This window comes from Hyaena hyaena, unplaced genomic scaffold (assembly GCF_003009895.1).
Source record: "Hyaena hyaena isolate Hyena2069 unplaced genomic scaffold, ASM300989v1 scaffold_838, whole genome shotgun sequence".
Classification (NCBI taxonomy): Eukaryota; Metazoa; Chordata; class Mammalia; order Carnivora; family Hyaenidae; genus Hyaena; species Hyaena hyaena.
The window spans coordinates 779,332-785,572 of NW_024081465.1; positions in this window are offsets into that span (position 1 = coordinate 779,332).

Sequence of the window (6,241 nt, forward strand, 5' to 3'; positions counted from 1 at the left end):
TTTCTGTCATGCAGGACATGACAAGCAGACGGAATGACAACACCTCTGGATGCACTTTGGTGGCTGCTCAGGCAAAAGGTGAGCGTTTGTTTAGACACCGGAGAGACTACAGAGCTGAAGACAACAGAGGAAGGTACCATGGGCACTAAAGAGTAACTATACTCTTGTAAATTGGGAAATCACAAAAATTCAGACATTGCAAGTTACTATTTGTGTTCTCCTGTAGAAAAAAGTTCCTAAGTCTGAGTCCAGGGGCTGGTTTCTTTAAATTCACTCATCTCAACAAAGATCACAAGGCCAGAAAGAAATAAAACTTGTTCCAGTCATAGGAACGAAATATCCAAAACTGACCGTAACTTAATAAGGAAGTATTAATGATGTGACAAAGAATTCAAGGAAAATACATTACAAAGCTGTGCGAGGAAGAAGAAAAAACAGGTAGATAACTAAATGATAGCAGAAAAACTATGCAGGACCAAAATGTAAATCCAAAGAGATAAAGGATAACAAACAATCACCCAGAAATTGGGAGCTCAAGTGTAGAATCACTTAATGTAAAAATCCACGAAGGAGTCAGCAACAGACTAGACAAAGCAGAAGAAAGTATCAGAGAATCTAACGACCCCTTGTTTTAAATTATCCAAGAGAACCAAAGAAAAATGTGGAAAAGGACTAGGGACCCGTGGGGCACCTGCAAGTGGACCAATGTGTACATTAAGGGGACCCCATAAGGAGACGAGAGGAAAAGGGGGGAGAGAGTTTCCATGAAGAACTAAAGGCTTTTAGTTCCCACGTGTGTGTGGAAAGAAGAGACAAATTCACAAGCTCCCTAAGTTCGCAGTAGAATAAATTTATCAACGGAGGGAGAGGGGTGAGAGAGAGGTTGGGGGGTGACTAGTATTAAGGAAAGCACTTATGATGATCAGCACTGCATGTCATATGTAAGTGATGAACCACTGAATTATACTGAAACCAATAGTGCACTGTATGTTAACTAATTAGAATTTAAATAAAAAGTGAAGAAAAAAATCAAGACATGAACCCGGTGACACTTTGTAACCTGTCATGAATGACCAATGAAAAGACACTTTTGAAAAGCATGACAAAGCAACTCACCTTGTACAAGAGAGCTCCTATAAGACTTTTAGTGGGATTCTCACTAGACCCTCTAGAAAGAAAAACTTGGAACAATGCAATCAAATACTGAAAGATCAAAAAATATCCAGGAAGAATACCCTACATGGCACAACTATTTCCCATGAATGTAGAAAGGATGACTTGGCCAAGTAAGCACCCCTCTAGGTTGATGAGAAGCCCTGTCCTACAAGAAATGTTACAGGAAGAAGGAAGTCCTTCTAAGGGCACCTGGGTGGCTCAGTTAATCAAGTGTCCAACTTCGACTCGAGTCATGATCTCATGGTTTATGAGTTCAAGCCCTGTGTCAGAATCTGTGCTGATGGCTTAGATCCTGGAACCTGCTTCAGATTCTGCCTCTGCCTCTCAAAAAATGAATAAACATTAAAAAAGAAAGTGCTCCTAGTTGAAATAGAAGGATTCTGAAGAGTAACCGGAGCCACATGACCACAACCAGCTCTCAGATAAGTACAGATACTTAAAAATTATAGAAACCTGTTGTGTAACAAGGCAGGACAAGTCATTTATGTCTGCTACAGACTTTTTCTTAAAAGCATAAAAATCAAATCTAGGTAAGAATATATGCAATATAAAAACAATTTGTGATACCATCTATATAAAGTGGGTGCAGGTGTGGGGATAGGTAGAAGAGTTTTGTGTAAAATTGACTATATCAGCTTAAATGGTTTGTTAGGGGCATGAAGGTGGCTCATTCAGTTAAGCGTCCAACTCCGGATTTTAGCTCAGGGCAAGGTGTCACAGTTTGGGAGTTCAGGCCCGGCATTGAGCTCTGCACTAGCAGCATACATGAAGGTTTGTTATCCCTTTAAGAGGTTTTATGTAATCTAAGGTAACCACAATGAAAATACATACAGACAATACATTCACCAATAAAAACATGATGAAATTAATTCTATTATTAGGACAAATCACCTGGACAGGATACAACACTCACTAACCACGAATCAGGGAAAGAAATGCAGACTTGACTCACAAAGGATGTGTGGGTAATATTGCTACAGACAAATAAGATACTTTTATTGGCAAAGAGCATAAAGCTGATTCCCAGTTGTGTTAGATTCACATTGTCCAAACATGTAATGAGTTGAAAGTTGTCACCCTAAGACAAAATACTCAGGTAAAAACAAAATCCCACTTAAATTATGTCATGGAAAGTTCTATACACAAGGAAGCACATTATTATGGAATTGCAAAACCAGACAAAATATAACCCAAAAAATTCTATGTGAAAATGATGAATTATTTTAAAGGTTTTTATTTTTTCTTTCTTTTCAGAGAGAGAGAGAGGCGCAGCGTGAGCAGGGGAAGATCAGAGAGAGAGGGAGACACAGAATCTGAAGCAGGATCCAGGCTCTGAACTAGCTGTCAGCACAGAGCCCGACGCGGGTGTCAAACCCAGAAACCCTGAGATCATGAGCTGAGCCGAAGTTGGACGCTTAACTGACTGAGCCACCCAGGGGCCCTGATGATGAATTATTTTAAAGAAGTCTACTATATATAATTTTTTAAAGCTTCTTTTGAGAGAGAGAAAGCAAAAGCAGAAGAGGAACACAGAGTGGGAGAAATAAAGAATCCCAAGCAGGCTCCACACTGTCAGCACAGAGTCTGATGCAGGGCTCAGACTTCTGAACCGGGAGATCATGCCCTGAGACCAGGTGCCCCTATGTAGCTATCATGTTCAACTCTGTATACCCATGAAAAAAGAAATATTTTGAATTACAGGCATGTCTTCATGGGCATTAAACTTGTAAAGACTATTCATGAAAACCAACCATGGAAAACTCTAATGAAAACTATTATGCATTAAGCACTCAAGATATTAAAAACGTATTAGGTTAATAAATCCCTCCTCTCCCACAGAATTTAAGGGTATAATCATTATTTTTATTTTTTTAATGTTAATCTTAGAGAGTATGCAAGTGGGGGAGAGGCAAACAGAGAGGGAGACATAGAATCTGAAGCAGGCTCCAGGCTCTGAGCTGTTAGCACAGAGCCTGAGGCCGGGCTCCAACTCACAAACCACAAGATCATGGCCTGAGGTGAAGTTGAAGACCTAACCAACTGAGCCACCCAGGATCCTCTATAATCCATTCTTCAGAATCAAGCAAACAAAAACCATTGTTTTTTCTGTATAAGGTTTGTTTTGTTTTGTTTTTTTAGTTTATCTTGAGAGAGATGGAGAAAGGAGGAGAAGGGACAGAGAAAGAGGAAGAGAATCCCAAGCAGACTCCACACTGTGGGTGCAGAAATGGACTTAGGGTTTGAACTCACAAAGCATGAAATCAAGAGTCAGATGCTCAACCTGTGAGCCACCCATGTGCGCCAAAACCTTTCATGTGTGAATAAACAAACATCAACAAAATTGTAAAATAGGCCCACAATCACTTTATAAAAAAAAAAAAAGTCTTTGGGATTAAATTCAGATACATTCTGAGGAAAGTAGAAAAACTAGTAATTCATTCTTCCTGAAGTGAAGTTACATTTATAATTAAAACTTTTTCTAAATATAAGAAATTTGCTAATTGTCTATCTCACTTCTTATAAAGCAGATGCCCATGTCATATCAGGACTTTTGATCTGATAAAGGAGTCTCATACATAGCTACTCAAGGTGAAAACATAGGACAAAATGACAGGAACTTCATATTCTACAAGGCAAAAATCATGAAACTATTCAATTAAGAAAAACAAGGTAACAATTGAGACTTTATTATAGGCTGTGAGTTTTATCTTGTAAATATCCTAGCTCCCTTATGGCATTAATTAATGTAGAATTCTAGGAAAATAATAGGTGCTTTACGTTATTTCACTATTGAGTGGTGGAATACATTGAATGGAAATTTCTTATTTTAGTTAAAACCAAGAAAATGAACTCAAACATTTTTTTAAGTTTATTTGAGAGAGGGATAAAGAGTGATTAGGGGAAGGGCAGAGAGAGAGAAAGAGGAAGACAGAAGCCAAACGGGCTCTGTGCTGTCAGACCAGAGCCCCATGTGGGGCTTGAAGTCAAAAACCCTGAGATCATGACCTAAGCCAAAATCAAAAGTTCAACTCCTAACGAACTGAGCCACCCAGGTGAACTGGACTTTAAAAAATATATATTTTATTTTGGAGAAAGAGCATACGGGAGAAGGGCAGAGGATCCCAAGTGGGCTCTGCACTGACAGCAGAGAGCCTGATGCAGGCCTCAAACTCCCCAACTGTGAGATCATGGCTTGAGCTCAACTCAGATGCTTAACCATCTGAGCCAACCAAGCAATTCAAGAAATGAACATCTGAAGTGACATAAAAGACTAGATTTTCTCATTTTAGAGAGTTGCTTTGTTATCTGATATATTGACTGGGTCTCTATTTTGTATGATGAAGATAAAAGCCTCCATAATACTGGAAATGATAAATCAGAAAACTTGTGAGGTCTACCTCCAGTGTTCCTGGGATTTTTCACCAAACCCTAAGATGCCCACCACCCCTCTGACACAATTCAAACATGAAGCAAAACAGAACTCAAATCAATTAACATAGACTTCCTCAGAAATAGAGATTTCCCCAAACCCTCCAAGCAATGGAAAACCAATCAGATTATCGAGGCCCTTACTGTGGATGTGAAAGACCTTCCATGGAACTGAAGGAGAACTTAGAGAATATTAAGAGTGTTATGTGTTGGAAAGCAGATGTCCAACGTGAGAGGGAGGGCATAAAACTGGCCTTTTCAAACCAATTTCCACTCAAGAAGAGCTGATCAAACCACATTTTAAGGTCTATCTTCCACCTTCACACCCAGACCTCACCTCTGTCATCTGTTTAATTTCCATACCTGGGTAGGAGGCTACTGTCCCCTTTCTCTTCACATCCCAGATGGCCTTCTTTTGTTCCAAAAAGATGACCAGGTCTGGCTTTGACACAACAAGACCTGTTTATTAGAAAAAAAGGAATATAAGTATTGTTGGAGATCTAATCTGATCCACCATTATGCTTAGTTGAGAAGACAAGACATAGTAGAATCCTAGAAAATGGTTTCCCAAATGCTGTGGCCCAACAACCCTTTTGGAACACACAGGAGGAATTTTTCCATGTTCATATCTTGACCTCCACTTCCGAGTCCTACCACAACAATAATGAGTAAGAAATTGGTATTTGAGACATTAGAAATACCATTGTATGCCACTTAATGTTTAGAATTGCCATGAATGTACAGAAATAAGATGTCACCCTAAGGAAGGGGAAGCTGAAAAGGAACATCTTGAAGATATTTCTGTACATCTACAAAGTCCTACAATCTTTCCCTGACTGCAGGGATCTGAATCCCAGTCATGAAAATGGGAAGATTCCAAGAGACAGTCTTCAAACCCCGAATGTGGTTTGGGAAATCTGGAAGGGGTTGTCCTCACCCAAGAAGAGGAGGTGTCCATAGTTGTCTAACATCACATACCTGTACAGTTCCCGCTGACTGTGGTTCAGGCATCACCACTCCTCCTGAGAGAATTCTATGGCCACATCCCTGAAGGTCAGCAGTCCCTGCAGTAAATAACACAGCTCCCAAGTGGCCATCAGTAGAGTTCATAATGGTACATAAAATGAAAGAGGGAGTTAATGTCACCAGCTGGACCCCAAGATCTGATTTTCACAGTTCATGTGCTTGTACCCACCAACCTTAGTCACACATTAAAAAAAAATTTTTTTAATTTATTTCTGAGAGAGAGAGACAACATGAGCAGATGGGTTAGAGAAAGAGGAAGACACAGAATCTGAATCTCACTCCAGTTTCTGAGCTGTCAGCACAGAGCCTGACATGGGGCTTGAACTCATGAACCATGAGATCATGAACTGAGCTCAAGTCGGATGCTTAACCGAAGGAGCCACCCAGGTACCCCTTAGTCACACATTTTAACCTCTTCTATCCGCTTTATCTTTTACTTTAGGCAAAACACCCCATGGGCAGTGTCTCCTGTGGTGGAAACAGAAACCATCCAACAAAAGGTAAAGACTGCCCTGAGGAAGAGCTTGCATTGGTGCTATTTGAGATTAACCCCTGACTCACACCTAAGCAAATGGATAATAAACCATGGTGTGATTACAGTTCCCTTCGC